The sequence below is a fragment of the Furipterus horrens genome, unplaced genomic scaffold (genome assembly GCF_987537825.1).
Source record: "Furipterus horrens unplaced genomic scaffold, mFurHor1.1.pri manual_scaffold_7, whole genome shotgun sequence".
Classification (NCBI taxonomy): domain Eukaryota; kingdom Metazoa; phylum Chordata; class Mammalia; order Chiroptera; family Furipteridae; genus Furipterus; species Furipterus horrens.
In genome coordinates, this window is record NW_028327177.1 from 65,721,192 (window position 1) to 65,736,981 (window position 15,790).

The window sequence follows — 15,790 nt, forward strand, 5'->3', positions numbered from 1 at the left end:
GAGAGAGAGAGAGAGAGAGAGAGAGAGAGAGAGAGAGAGAGAGAACTATCAACATACTGAGTGTTTGCCATTCTGGGAGTCATTGGCTAGAATGCCAGCCTGTTCCTGGTGAGGTGGGCAAGGAAGAAGGAAGGGTTATGGGTTACGATCACATTGAGAAATCTGTTTTGTTCATTTCCAAAAAACAAGAACTGGAAAGAGTATGCTGGGTCATCTTGTCTAGTACTTGATGAGCCCCAAATCCTTGAAATTCACTGCAAAAGCCTTGCATCATTTTGGCCCGTGGGCTGTCCCAGCTCCTTTTACTTGTTATCACTGGGTAGCTGCACCTCTGAGTTGGCAGGTGTTAATAATCTCATTATTGCTGACTGGGTGCTCTGTGATGTCAGGGCGTGAAGGGACCTTCAGAAGCGAAAGATGACATTTCCAGAGATCTCATGTTTCATGCTACAGCAGTGATGGTGGCCTTCATTGTTTTCCTGCTTGGGCCCTCAGTCCTTCATTTTAAAATTGTGTATTAAGAAAGTGGAAATCATGTACAAAGGCTGTAGGCATTTTCTAACCATGGTCTGTGAGAATGACAAATACTCAATGTCTAGAGGGTAAGGCACCTGTGGAAGGAATTGGGGACAGACCATTCTAGATTCTGAAGAGCCCTGACCATCATGCTCAGGAATTTGGAATGGAAAGCCATGGAAGATTCCGTGCAGGGGAACATTAGGTGGATGTCGATTGCGTTAGTCAAAACAGGGAAAATAAAGTATCCAGGGAGGGGGAGAGCAGAGAATTACGTGAGTCTTGTGCATGCTGAGATTAGGGGGCAACAGAGGTGGCTCATTGGTTATTCCTGATAAGATTTTCAGAGCTCAGAGGAGTCAGGAATGAGGATGTGTGAGTGAAAGTTTAGCAAAGCATTTTCTCCTTCATTATGAAAAAAAAAAAAAAAAGACTTGGGTTAACTTTCTAGCTCTGTGTGCCTGGAAACCTGACAGAAGTGAAGGCTGGTTGGGTTACCAGGCAGCACAGCTCTGGGAAGACTGGTCTATGATCAGTGGGCTGCCTGTGGACCAAGATGTCTATGAGTGGCTGTAACTGCCTGGTGAGAAGGCACAGCACTGGGCTTCCTGGGTGGAATGACATAATGGGACATGCCCCTGCCTGGGACCTGGAAGCTCTGCTCCAGGATTGTTACAGCAGAGATGGCTCATGATGTCTGGGGTATCGGCACCCACCTGTCTGTTCTCAGGCTCTCATCTCTGCCCTGTAATCTAAACACTTACACCCAACCCCCATCTGCTAAGAGCAACCCCCTGGGGTGCTGCTTTGTGCTCTATACCCCTGGTGAAGCCAGCAGATTTCCTGGGTTCTGGATGTTCACCTAGATGAGCCTAAGATTACAAGGAATGAGCACTGAAGAAAGAAAATCCCAAATTTTTTCTGACTTTATGTTGTAAACTTTTTCCTTTACTGAACCGCAACAGTGAGCCAGATACATATCCTTAGCATCTGGCATAGTCAGTGCTGGCTGTGGGGCAGGTGCCCAATCAATGCTTGTTGCATAACTGATGTGAATAAATTGTTATTGACTACTTCCCATATTTCAAGTACTTTGTTTTTAGAATACAAATACAAGTCAGTAATCCCTTCTCTCAAGGACTTCACATTTTATTAGACAGAAAATACTTGGAAAGAATTTTGTCACAGTGTGTGATAAGCGGAATGATGAACAAATGACTTCCAGGGTTGATATTAGAGTAGCAAAAGTGAACCCATTTCCTAAAGTATGCCTTTGGTACTTGTTTTCAAGTTTATATTTAAATTCTCAGATGTTTCTATCTTTTTCTCTATCAACTAATCACAAATCATCATCATCATAGTTAGCACTTATTCAACACATATTGTTTGCCATTAACTGTCTTAATAGTCCTATGAGGCATTTACTAAAAATATCCCCATTTTACAGATGAGAAAACTGAGTTGGTGGAACCAGGATTCAAAACCTGAAGTCTGTCTCCAGAGTCCACCTTCTTTTGAACTGGACTATTCCACTTCTTGTTGCTGTTCCCTCAAGAAAATTTAGGTGTAATGTATTCCAGGCATTTATCTGCTTGGACCATAAGAAGGACAAAAGAGTATTTTGTATATGTCTGTAAGTAAATTAAAGTGAATTATTCTTCAAATGTTTCATAGGTACAGTGGATTTAGGATTGATGTAATAAAAATGTATAGTTCTCATTTACAGTTCTCTAAGTGAGAAGTCACTTAGAGTCCCATGTAGGACTTTAAAAAAAAGCACGTGAAAAAACAGAAAACCCAAATAATCAGATTTAAAAATGGGCAAAGGACCTGAAAAGACATTTTTTCAAAGAAGACATAAAAATGGCCAACAGGTGTATGAAGAGGTGCTCAATATCACTAATCATCAGGGCAATGCAAATCAAGACCACAATGAGATATCATCTCACACTTGTGAGAATGACCATCATCCAAAAGACAAGGGATAACAAGTGCTTGAGAAGATGTGGAGAAAAGGGAACCTTGTGCACTGTGGGTGGGAATGCAGATTGGTGTGACCACTGCGGAAAACAGTATGGAGGTTTCTCAAAAAATTAAAAATAGAACTACCATATGATCTAGCAATTCTACTTTGGAGTATAATTCTAAAGGATATAAAATCAGTATCATGAAGAGACATGTGCATTCCCATGTTCATGCACCACGATTTACAATAGTCAAGGTGTGGAAACAACCCGTGTCTGTTGAGGGATGAATAGATAAAGAAGATGTGCTATATATACACAATGGAATATTAGCCAGTCATGAGAAAGAAATTAATTCTGGCACTGTGACAACATGGATGGACCTGGAAGGCATTGTGTTAAGTGAGATAAGCCAGACAGAGAAAGACAAATACTGTATGATCTCACTTACATGTAGAATGTTAAAAAAAAGGGCAAACTATAGAAACGGAAGGTAGAGATTAGAATGGTGGCTACGAGGGGCCGGTAGGGAGGGGAAATGGGGAGATAACATTGTATTATTGTGTACTTGAAATTTGGTAAGAGAATAGATCTTAAGCAATCTCACCACCACAAAAATTTTTTTTCTCTTATTTTACCTTATATGTGTTCGTTTAGTTTTATTCTATCCTTGTAGAAACCTCAGATAATTTATTTTAAACTTTAATTATGCCTGGAAGAACTTTACGATTTCATTATGGGTTTAACTGTGGTACAATGTTATGCATAATGGAGGTTGAACTTTGTCAAGCACAGGGAAGTGAAAAAACATTTCATTGGTCCAGCTTTTCTTGGTAATCCTTGAAAAATGCTAGGAAAATTTCATTTCTCCTTCTTTTTTTGTAATTGGCTCCCTCCTCCTCCTCCTCCTCCCACCTCCTTTACTCACCATCCTATAGTTTACTTGGGAGGCAGCTTGGCCTCATGGCTGCTCCTGCCAGCCTGTGTGTCCTGACCCCCATGCTGTGTGGTCTCCTGCTCCTGGCTCTGTCTTCCCTCCCCCAACTCTTGGACAGGCTGTGGGGAGAGGTGGCAGGGAAGTTTGAGTTTCTCTTCACATTCCTGTCCCCCAATCTCTACACCACAATGAATATAAGGCTGTGTGCCTAAGTAGGGAGTCCATATGATGCATTGTTCCAGTGTGGGATTTTTAAAAAAATTTATTTTTAGAGAGAGGCAAAGGGAGGGTGAAAGAGAGGGAGAGAAACATTAATATAAGAAAGAAACATCGATGGTTGCCTCTTAGAGGCAGTCCAAACAGGGACCAAATCGAAACCTAGGCATGTGTCCTGACTGGGAATTGAACCTGCGACCTTTCACTTCACAGGACAACTCCTAACCAACTGAACCACACTGGTCAGGGCCCAGTGGGAGCCTTTTGAGAGTGAGTCTGAGACCAATAGTAATGACACCAGGATATTGGGCACAGAATGGCAGTCCCAGGCAAGTTGAGATGAATGATCCCCTCAGTGTGGGAGACATCTACTGAAGGCTTGTAAGTAGAAGGGAAATGCAGAGCAAGCAACAACTTAAAATTTATTATCACTCACTCATCACCTTCTAGAAAGTTCCTCAGGCCTCTTCCTGCTGTTTGTGGCTTGATTTGGAAGAAGGAGAAGGGACCAATGCGAAGGGTCCTCTGCTCTGTCCAACAGGTGTGCACTAGCTGCATGTGGAATTTAAATTTAAATAAATTTAAAAATCCAGTTTCCCAGTCACATCAGCCACATTTCAAGTGCTCAGTAGCTGCTACATTGGATGGGCATAAATGTAGGCTATTCCTGTCATCTCAGAAAGTTCAGTGCTAGACTCAAATCTCCCTTCCCCCTTTTCAACTTCCAGGTTCTTTTTCCTCCCAATCCTACACACACACACACACACCCGTTGCCTGACTCTCCAAATTCCATTAGTTTATTATGCAAAAAATTGGCCATTCAGGCTTGCCCAAAAGACCTCTTTTCTTTCCACTAAAAAGAAGTGTCCTAGCTCTCTAAGCTGTTTCCCTCAAAACCAAAACCCAGCTACCTAGAGAAGGATGGTCCTTCCCTCCTTACAAGGCGCAAGTGTCCATAGTCAGGTTGGTGCCTCTAACATTCTGACACCAAATTTTGACTGTGGCATTTGCAGTATTGAAACAGAATTGGCAGATGTGTGGTTTCATTGCTGTTGAAAGTAGCTTTTCTATTACCAAAAGTGATAATTTCATGTTAAGGTATTGCGGCTTGCATAACAGTTTTGGAATGTGAGATATGCTAGTTATGTTTTAGAAAATGGTAAACATTAACCTGAGGAAAGAGATGATTCATCCTGTCGTGGCAATGCTGCAGGTATAGTTGTATACGTTCAATCCAGTTTTTCCAAAAGCTGACTGTAAAAGTCCTAGGGCTTAAGCTTCTGCTTTGAGACATTTATTGATGGATTTTCTCAGAAAATCCTCCTCCTCCCATTACCACCACTTCAGAAAGACTTAAAGGGGAGCTGCTGCCCTTCAAGTTTTCTCTTTGTAACCCAGGACCCCAGGAGAGAGGCCAAGAGGCTGGAAGGGTCCTGGAGGGAGTAATGTGGGGTGCTCTCATCAGATGTGGCAGGGACAATGCCAGCTAGAGACCGCAGCAAGATGATGAACAGAGAGAGTTGTCAGAGGGGAGGGGAGCTGGGGGGCTGGGTGAAAAAGGTGAAGAGATTAAGAAGTACAAATGAGGAATTACAGAATAGTCACAAGGATGTAAGGTACAGCAGAGGAAATATAGTCAGTAATATTGTAATGACTATGTGTGGTGCTAGGTGGGTATTGGAAATATCAGGATGATCACTTCATAAATTGCATAAATGTCTAGCCACTATGCTGCATACATGAAACTAATATAATGTGGGATGTCTGCTGTAATTGAAAAATTAAAAAAAGAAAATAAAAAGAATGTATGATGGGGTGATAGCAGGGGAAAGGCCAAAGACCAGATGGAATGACATTGTCCTCAGCAGATGACAGCACATGACACTGTGGGACCAGAGACTGACTGTCCTTCTCACCATCCCCAGAACTAAATCATGGCCAAGTGCACAAAGAAAAAGGAAGTGGGGGATAACTTGGGTTGACTGAGTTTAATCAGGAGCAAGGGAGCTTTGAGAAGATCCTATGATCATTTCAATTCAGTAACTAATAGTGATGCAAATCCAGAAGACTGGCTGAGCTGAGTTAATCAATAAGGAGACTGGGACAAATAGCCAGAGACTTAAAAAGAAAAAATATACTCAAGCTTTTCCTATACCAAAATGTTCAGAATAATAAAATGATAGTGTAAATAAAAGCTGAAAGAAAACATAAGGAAATATTTTCTTATTGAATGTGAGGGGCCTATGATGTAAAATTTTAAGGAAAAACAGATGTAATGACACAAAAGATTTAAAAATTTACATACAAAAATATCTCATGACTGAATTTAAAATGCACATAAGCTGGGGAAACTATTCTAGCAAATGAGACAGAAGTTTACATCCTAACAATATAAAGAACTCCTAATACATGAGGGTAGGTTAATATCCAAAAGATAAATAGGCAGAGTTTGTGAATAGACATAATGTAAATAGAAATGATCAGTGGTTGACATAGGAAAATGCTTAATGTAATTAGCTAGTATTTAGGAAATACAAACTAAAACAAAATGCCTATTAACTTAGGGAAGATTTAAAACATGATAATACTCATTTCAGGTGAATATACAGCAAGACATTCATTCACTTTTCTGTTAGAAGAGTAAATTGAGTCAAATCAATTGGATAGTAATTTGGTAACCTGTAGCATGAGTTTAGAAGAGATTAAAATTGGAAACAACCCCTGGCCAGTGTGACTCAGTTGGCTGGAGCATGGTCCCATACACCAAAAGGTTGAGTATGGGAGGCAACCAATCAATGTTTCTCTCTCTCTCTCTCTCTCTCTCTCTCTCTCTCTCTCTCTCTCTCTCTCTCTTTCTCCCTTTCTCTCTCTCTAAAATCAACAAACATATTTTAAAATGTTAAAAAAAAAATTGGAAACAGCCTATGTTTTCCAGATAGGGGAATATTTCAGGAAATCATGTATATCTATGTGCTGGGCTTTATACAGCATTAAGACAGAGGTATAGGAAAATATATACTGACATGGGAGAACACATATACCATAATGTTATGTGACTAGAAGCAACATGCTGAATTATATATATAGTGTCATTGCAACTATGCAAATAAATATGCATGGAAATGGTTTGAAAAAAGTGCATCACTCTACTTGTGCTTATTTTTGAGAGTTGTAATATCAGAGATTTTGTTCTCTTTCTACTTTTCTGTATTTTTATAGTGCAGAGAATTCTAAGTTAGAAAATTTGGAAATAATCTTTGCTAGAAATATATACTTTCAGCTTTACTGTAACTTAATCAATGGCTTCTGCTCTAACGGTTCAAGATGGCTAATGTATTTGTCTCAAGCTATTTGAATAATGACCCTGTTGATGATTCATCTAATACTTTTAGAGCCCTTAGTGTGTCAGGCACCACATTAAACACTCATATTAACTCATTTAGAATTCACAATACTCATGAGGCAGATCATATTATTACTCATATTTTATGGAGCAGAAAATTGAGACACAGAGAGGTGACTTAACCTCCCTAAAGTCAAACAGCTAATCAAATGGCAGAGCTGGGATTTGAAATCAGGTAGTATTGCTCCAGTAGTCCTATTCTCTCTGCTCTATGTGGTTATGCTTAAGAGAATAAACAACCTGTCTTTCAGAAAACAGGCAAATAATAAAACCTTATGAAAACAAACTAGCATCAAACACATCATAAATGTAAAATGACATACATGGATCATGAATTTCATCTATGAAATAAAAGGCTTAATCTTTAATATGCCCCTGGATGTAAACTCTGATTATGTTTATTAGCAAGAAAAACTGACTTTTGTATACTGTACTAGGTAAGAATGCCAGTTATTTCTTTCTCCTGTCACTTTCTTCCTAATCTCACATCTTTTGCTGAGAGACTCTCACATGACCCCTGACACCACCCCTTCCCTAGCCCAGTTGATGGATCAAGGGAAGCTATCTCACCCGAGCTAGGCCAGTGAGTCCTGAGTGTGGAATCAGTGTGCCAAGAGTCTAGCCTACCCTTGACCACATGTGCTGAGTTCAACATGGGCTGCTACTGGCCATTTTCTACCATGTGTGGGGAAAGCACAGAGGCAGCTCTGCCTCTGCAGAGTGAGCAGAAAAAAAGACTCACAGAGAAGAGAGAGTCCTGATCCCGCAGCTCAGTGGAGGCTGGCTCAGGGTGGGACTAGACAGGTTGAGGTATGGTTGTCTGATTTCCATATCTTGGTTCTAGGACTCCATAGAGGGATGGCAATATTATCTGAGCTTGGATCCTACAAAACAACCTGTGTCTTTTCAGTAATCCCCTACTTGTGTTTGTTTGTTTTATCTAGTTTGAGTGGGATTACTTGCTACCAACCATGTAAAACTTGTGCAGCTGGTTTCCAGCACAGATAGTCCCACATGCAGGAGTTGGGCTAAGGCTGGGGATGGTGTGGAAGAAAGCAGTGGGTGTCCAACTGCATAACCCTCTAGTTCTCAAATAGGCTGAGCTATAAAACTGTTTCCGCTGCTCAGTCTATTAAATATGAAATAATGATGGACAGGAGTAACCAAAAAAAAAATTCAGATGTGGTATATAAGCAGTTTACTGAGGCAGGTGGCCCTGGCTGGTTTAGCTCAGTGGATTGAGCGTCGGCCTGCGAGCTAAGTGTCGCTGGTTCGATCTTCCAGTCAGGGTACATCAGAGAAGGAAAACTCTGACTCCAAAAAACCTCCGCTGCCTTGCGGCATACCTCTTCAGGGGAAAGGCTAAGGGAGTAAACCCTGACAGAAAATCCGGAGCCGGAGTCCCTAAGGCGGTTTGACGTTGTAGTCAACACTGGCAACTCCTGCGGCGCACCTGAACCCAAGCTGTATCGACTCCGTCTTTCCCTTGGACCCTTCAGCTGCGAAGAGAGGGGGGGTCTGCTGCATGGGCAACAGCAGACCCTCCATATCACCCTGCCCAGGCTCTGTAGCTTCAGCGTCATCGCATGATGTCGATTCAACACGGGAGGAGACAGATACCATGTCACTCCCGAGTCGGACTGCACAGCCATTCTCGGCGGTGCAGATAGACTCTTAAGAAGCTACACCATCGTCTCTCGAGACGGACGGCTGCCGACGACGACGACTGAGGCAGGGCCTTCTTATTTTAGAAAGCGTCTTAAGAAATTGAAGAGAAAATTCTGTTATTTGAAGGCACTCATCCTGGACATCTGTGGGTTCCAGTATTTGAGTATTTGGGCTTCCATTTGGGGAATGCTTCTCTGTGCACACTGATGTGTTATTTCCAGTCATTCTCACAATAGTCGCTCAACATAGGAATGTCTCAAAATCAGGCAATAGGCCATGAGTCATCATCCTCTCCACCTCAGCTAAGCCAGACTAATTAGTTTTCCTCTCTTTCATTATCACTTCCATTAGAAAGATGAGACTTATAAAAGTTAAACCACTTGTCCAGTTACCTACCTCACAAGAGGCAAAACTTGGTTTTGTGCACACATCTGTTCTGCAAAGCCTGCTACCTTGTTGCACATATCCAATGCTTGGCTTTTGCAGGCAAATATTTCAGGTTTTAGCGGGCATCGTCTGGCCTAGGGCAGGGTCTCTAGGCTGGCTGGCCACCAAAATGGACATTGCCTTCTCTCTGCCAGGTTGTGTCTACATGCCTTGGACCACAGGACCAGTGCACAAGTGAACAGCTAACAAGACTGAGCAGCCATTGTCAGGGAATGGGTTTGAACTGTGATCACCAGGGCTGAGCTATAGAAGAGAAAAGTGCCTTCCACATGTTTTTAAAGATAGCCTTGAACAGTTGACATAGGGAAGATGTCCATTTGATTGTAAATGATTTTTACCACTGTAGGTAAAACCTCAAACCTTCTAACCCTGTGAGCTCTCTTGGGTATAAATTAGTTACCTTTTACTCTAATAAACAGCACTCAAATAGAAGCAGATCACAAAAACTTTTATTATGTGAAAGTCAGACCTCATGGTAATTAACCAGTTACAAGTGCATTTAAGTTCATGTGTGTGGACACTACAGAAGTCAGGCTGGTCTAATGACAGTCCTGTGCTCTGACTCGGCACATGCCTGTGCAGCTCAGCCTGGAAGCATACACGCGGTAAGTACAGGTCAACAAGGATGTCAGACTAGACTAGCAACACCAGGTTCATTGTTACATGAAGCATTACAGACGTAAAACTCCAAAAACCCAAAGACTATTACTAACATGATTCTTACTCTAAACTTTTACTTCTACTTAAATTCTTCCATAGGACTAATGTAGCAAATCCTTGACTTGGGGGGACAGCACCATTTCTATATTTTCACACTTCAATGGACCACAGAAACTGTAAACATGCAGCGGTTCTCTGGATGCCCACTGCAGGTAGATGCCAGTTGTCCCCTCACGAAAGTGCAGTTTAACTTAACTGGTGTGAACACTTTATGTTGTACATCTTCAATCTGACATTTTTCTTCTATTTCAACTAGCACCAGTTTATTTGAAATATTTTTCCTGGTGTTAAGTATTTAGAAAATAAAAAAAATTTTTTAAGCACACACAAAGTCCCAAATAATGGAAAGCAAAAAACAAAACAAAACAAATTCAAAAAAGTTGTTTTAGAGAACAGCATTTAGAAAAACAACATCATTTAAACATTTGACAAATCTATGTACAATGTGCTAAAAGCTGGCCAGGAGCATGGCTAAAGAACAGTCACTAAAATGTGTATGAATCTGAACCTCCACAGGCTGTATTTACAGTAGGCTAGGTATTCAGAAATGTAGTATCAGAAGATCTGAATTTGGCTAAAAATAATATAAAAAAGACACCCCCCATGACTTCTAAATAGGTAGCAAACATATCCAACATAACCAACCATGAGTACCAGGTTTACAAGTGCGTTTCCCATATTTACATACAAACAGTTGAGAAACATTCTCAGTGGACACAGAAGGGAAATAGACAGTAGAGAAATGGATTTCTCTATTTCCACATTGTCAGATGAAGGAAAGGACTTTTTTTTTTTAATGTCATGTAACATATTAAAGCATTGATTAAGGAGCAAAGATAAATTATTAGTGAAAAAGTTTTCATGAAAATACAAAATCAACAAGATGGCTGAAGAAACATGTGCATATTCCATATAAACTTCCCCCCCAAAATAAGTAATCATCTCCAAGTAATTTTGAAAAAAGATCAGTAATTTTCTTTGCTGGACAATATCTTATTTCATTTTTTTCATTTTTTATTGAATTTATTGGGGTGATAGTGGTTAATACAATTATAGAGGTTTCAGGTATACCATTCTATAATACATTATCTGTATATTGTATTCTGTCACCACCCCAAATGACAATATTTTATTTTTATATTTTGCTCTTTGAAACTGTACAACCCAAACCCTTTGAAGAACAGAGAATTAAACACACCAGATACAACCAACACTATTTATCTAATGTGATATTCATTAACTATGCACTTTTGTTTGATTGTTAATCCAATGCTATAGAATACATACATACCTCTTTAGAGGCACATCTTGTGATAGCCAACATGTCCCTTTTCTGTTTAAGAAGTAAAATATAAAACATTTCCTATCAATTCGCCTTAATGGCTGAATCTGTTTAGAGCCTGAAATTCCAATGCACTGCCTTTAAAAATATCAGCTAGAAGAATATAGATGGGAGTCCCACCTCCCCATAATGACATGCATTCAAGTTTATATTGAATAATTTGTTGTGATAAGTCTCTATGAAAAGAATTTCCTTGGATTTGACACAAAATAAACATAACTCTTTGAAAATGCATAGTTTGTAACTGTATACATTCATTTACTAACATTAACAACCTTTGTAAGCACTCACTCACCTCCAAATGGTGGTAAAATTATATTTCAAAAGATCTCTAAAAATTGGATAGCATCGCCACATTGCTTTTGAATTAGTGCCCAATTACAAGTTAAGAAGGCTAGAATAATATAGGAAGAACCCTTCTTTCTCTTCAGTCCATCTTTCCCCTTTGCTTGTTTAGCAGGCACTAAAAAGCAATGTTTCCTACTAACAGCATTCCCACTAACAACCCCATTAAAGATGCTTTAGAATTTCATTTCAATAGTTTAGATTTGGTGTAGAAAACAATTTGAAAGATGGCTTAATTTTTTAAAGTAGATTTTTGAACTTTACCATGAACTAAGGGCAACAGAGGTTTTGTGATAACTGCTGTCTCTCTCAATCCCCAGCCTCTCATTTGAAGAAGATGACCATAGGCTACTTGGCCTTTGCATTTGATGATAGTCATGAACCCTTTGGGACCTAGCAATTTCTTCTTATCCTGAGTTCTTCTAAGTATATAGATTTTGATACACAAAACACTTTGGAAACTATACTAGTGTCTGGTTATTCCAGAGAGTATGGGTTCAAATGGCTGACCATCGTCTAACCATTAATTACAAAAATAAGAATTTTAGGGAGTATTGTAGGAAAATATTGATAAATGGCATTTTTAAAATACATATATCACCCATATTCCTGGGTTATTTTACACCCAGGGCATTTTCAGTTGTTGAAGTCACAAGTATATCTGGGGGTACTGAGCTCTTCCCTAAAAATCTAACTCTATACTAAAGCTTCCTGCCAGTGGTCATGAAGGTTCCCCAAACAGTTGAGAGACTTTGGAAGAAGGGGCTTTCCTATCATCACAGAGCTTGGTCAAATCACAGTAATTGATTTCCAATTAGCAGAGTCTAGCAAAAAAAAAAAAAAAAAGTTTTAAAGAGCAAAGCAATGGTTTGTAATCTGCAGGGGATGCATCTTTACTTTGGGATGGGGTGGAGGCAGTTTATTATGAAGCTACAGCGTTGATCCTGGAGGGTCATTCTAACTCTGGCAGCAGCCGCTGGCCCCAAAGTTCTTCTTTCCTCTCTGTCCCTCAATCTGTGCTCAATGCATGGGAGGGAGGCTGCACCAGGGTAAGGGACAAGGGCTCACCATGTGAGCAGATTGGAGCTGTTGTTTTCTAGATCCATGAATATAAATTAAAAACAATTGACACCCTGCAGGAGCCACTTTCTATCACATTTTTAAAACCACTTCCATTTTCATGCTGTATAAGGTGGGCAAAGTGAGGCCTGGAGCAGTTAAAGTGAAGCTCACTCCCTTTGCCCTTCTTCTGTTTGTGGTCCACGTGCAAGGGGTTGGCAGTATGGTAGCTGCATGGGGCTTTGAGTCAGGGTGAGAGGACTAGGTATCTGCCTGACCTTTATCAGTGACTTGGTGAGTCTTTTGTGATGAGTGTGGCAGGCTGTGTGCTGACCAACCCCACTTTCTGAGTGAACTTCCAAAGCTGCTCAGACAGATGGGAATTCTTCCCCAAGGGAAGGGGTGGCCTCACAGACTGAGACTAACGCATCAGTCACAGTGACTCTTATCCCCTTGGATCTTACCTAAGAAGGGTGAGAAATCAGCAGCCTAGAAGCAAAATGTTTAATCTGGGGCTTTGGGAAAGGAACATACATAATAACAGCACAGCCTCTGGTCAGAGGGTCGGGTCACCAGTGAATGCGCAGAGGCTATCAGGATGGGGACTATTCTCTGTTCTCAAAGCTCAACTTCTCCTGAGCACCAGTTTTCCTCTTTAGTTAGGGGTGCAGAGAGAATTCGGAAGAAAATAGATAAGCAACTCTTTTATTTTTATTTTTAAAGAAAAGGTCACTCTTAAAAGACAGCTCACTTTGCATTCTCCAGGAGTTGCTACATTGTACTCTCACTAATTTTCTGAATTAAAAATTTTGGGAATTGCCCACTAAGTGAATATAACACGTGTCCCCCAATTTCAGAAGTTTGCCTTTGGCCACTTGGTTTTTATGAAAGTCCATAGACTGACACCTGCTCTTACTAACTGAAAGAAATCCAAAGAGGATTTCGCTTTTACGAAAAAAGCCAACACATGACTCTAACGTAGGTGTTCGCATTACTGATTCAGTTTACAAAAAGTTTCATAAGCCCACATTACCTCAGGATAGCAGGGGAGACCTGTAGTTAGTAGACTTGAGAATTTATTTTTAACGTTTTCATAATGCAAATGAAGGCAATCTTTTCTTTGGAAGGTGGCAGTTAATAGCATAGATGACACCCAATATGAAAGAACATTTTTAAAAAGCAAGGACTATAATTTAAGCATTGAGTTCATGATTGCCACCTTCTTTCAAAATCTATCATTATCCCCTTTTGGAGGGGTCGCTTCCTTCTTGTTCCCTACAGCTTGGGTCCTTCTAAGCCTGCCACTGTCACAACACTGGTACCAACGACTGCACAACGGGCTTCTTTTCCAGCAGAGGAGGAAAGTGCTCCCCCATGTCCTACTCCAGCTCTATTACTGCTTTAGAAACATTTATCAGAGAGTCTGTTAATGATGTAGGTGGTAGGCCAGAATGATTTAGGTCCTTCCAGCTCCCTGTGAGTGGCTTTACCCTGGTAAACTAATGGAGAAGGGTGGCGTGAAATCCATTCAGGTATCAGACCACCTCGCACCCCTCACAGGGACAGAAATCTCAGGCATCACCAGAGCTATTTGAATTGCATTCATATTTAAAACACGACTTAACCAGTTTCCCAGGTGTTTCCAAGTTGGCGTTAACAGTAGTACTTCTTTTTTTTTTTTTTTTACTGTGTGGTTGCCTCTCACTCGCACCCCCAGCTGGGGACCTGACATGCAACCTAATACTGTGCCCTGACTGGGTATTGAACCAGTGACACTTCGCTCGCAGGCCGACGCTCAATCCACTGAGCCACAGCAGCCAGGGACAACAGTAGTACTTTTTGATGTGATCCCTACACATTGTAAATCTGAGCTGCTTTAAAATTTCCTGGCATCAGTTTAAGTTTACATGATAACGAATGTTGAATGTTAGCAACAAAATAACTTTTCCCAAGGAGTCTAAACTGTTACTCGTGTTAGCTAATCGACTCCTATAATGCCCACTTACACAGTTGGAACTTAGGGAATGCAGCATGGTGCTACCCTAGTTTACATTTGGAGATGATTAGTTTGCATTTGACAGGGAGAGTGAATGGGCTCTTCTATGGTGAAAAACTGGATTGGAAGAATGGGTAAAGAACATGGTGGGTTGCTGGGTTTTCTCAGGTCTGGATTTGTTCTGGAATTCACCTGAGCTTTATTGAGCCCTTGCCCTTGAACTTGCAGGCCCTTGTGAGGCTGACTCCCAGGTTCCAGACCACTCTGCTTAGCCTGGGAGGTGGGTGAGAGTGACCCTAAATATCCCTGTTCTCCACTTGGTTCTTAGTAAGTTCAAATAGCACAATGCATCTGAAAGAGACATACTTTATTATAAATGTGATTGTCGCAACACCATCAGGATTCTGGTGTAAGACATGGCCTAAAATCACTTACTTCATCCAGATGGAGGAAGTGATGTCTAATTTTTTCCATGACACATTTATTCCTACTTTGTCTTTGTCCTCAGATAAAGATGCTAAGGTTTTCTGTGTGGAAAAATTTCATTCTGAGGTCAGTGGACACTCAAAGATACTCAAGTACCTACCAGTTTTTAGGTGAGGATTTTGCCATATTAGAGGTGAAACCACAGAAATATTACCCTGGGACAAAAATCACAAGGCAGGAAGGAGGGGGAAGAAATGTGGAGGGGCTGGCAAAGGGCTTCAGCACAAGGAAGCTACGTGTGCTCTCTTAAACTTTGGGGGCTCCCAGCTGCCTTTTCTGAAGGCGCAAGGCTGCTCCTTGCCAGCCTCTCATCACAGTGGTCACGGCAGCGAAAACACTAAGAAAGTTAAGATTACAGTTATCTGATGCTCTGGGGTATGGCCTGGGCATACCCCAAGAAAGCAGAGCAAGAGCTGGATAAGACTTCAGTATGTTTTGATCAGAGGCAAGGCTAGTTTAAGGACATTATATTTCTATATTCAAGTCTTCCATGAGAATGATTTCTGGGGAGAACTGACCTCTTTCCCTTCCTTGATTTTAGTTGCCCAGATAGTGTCAAGGTGTGTGTGTGTGTGGCTGGGGGAGGAGAACTGATGAAGGAACTTGACTGATGGCCATGGAATGTGAACTTTGTGTTCCCCAACAGCTGTATCTGGTGACCAAAGGCTGTATCTGCCCACATACAGGTTCT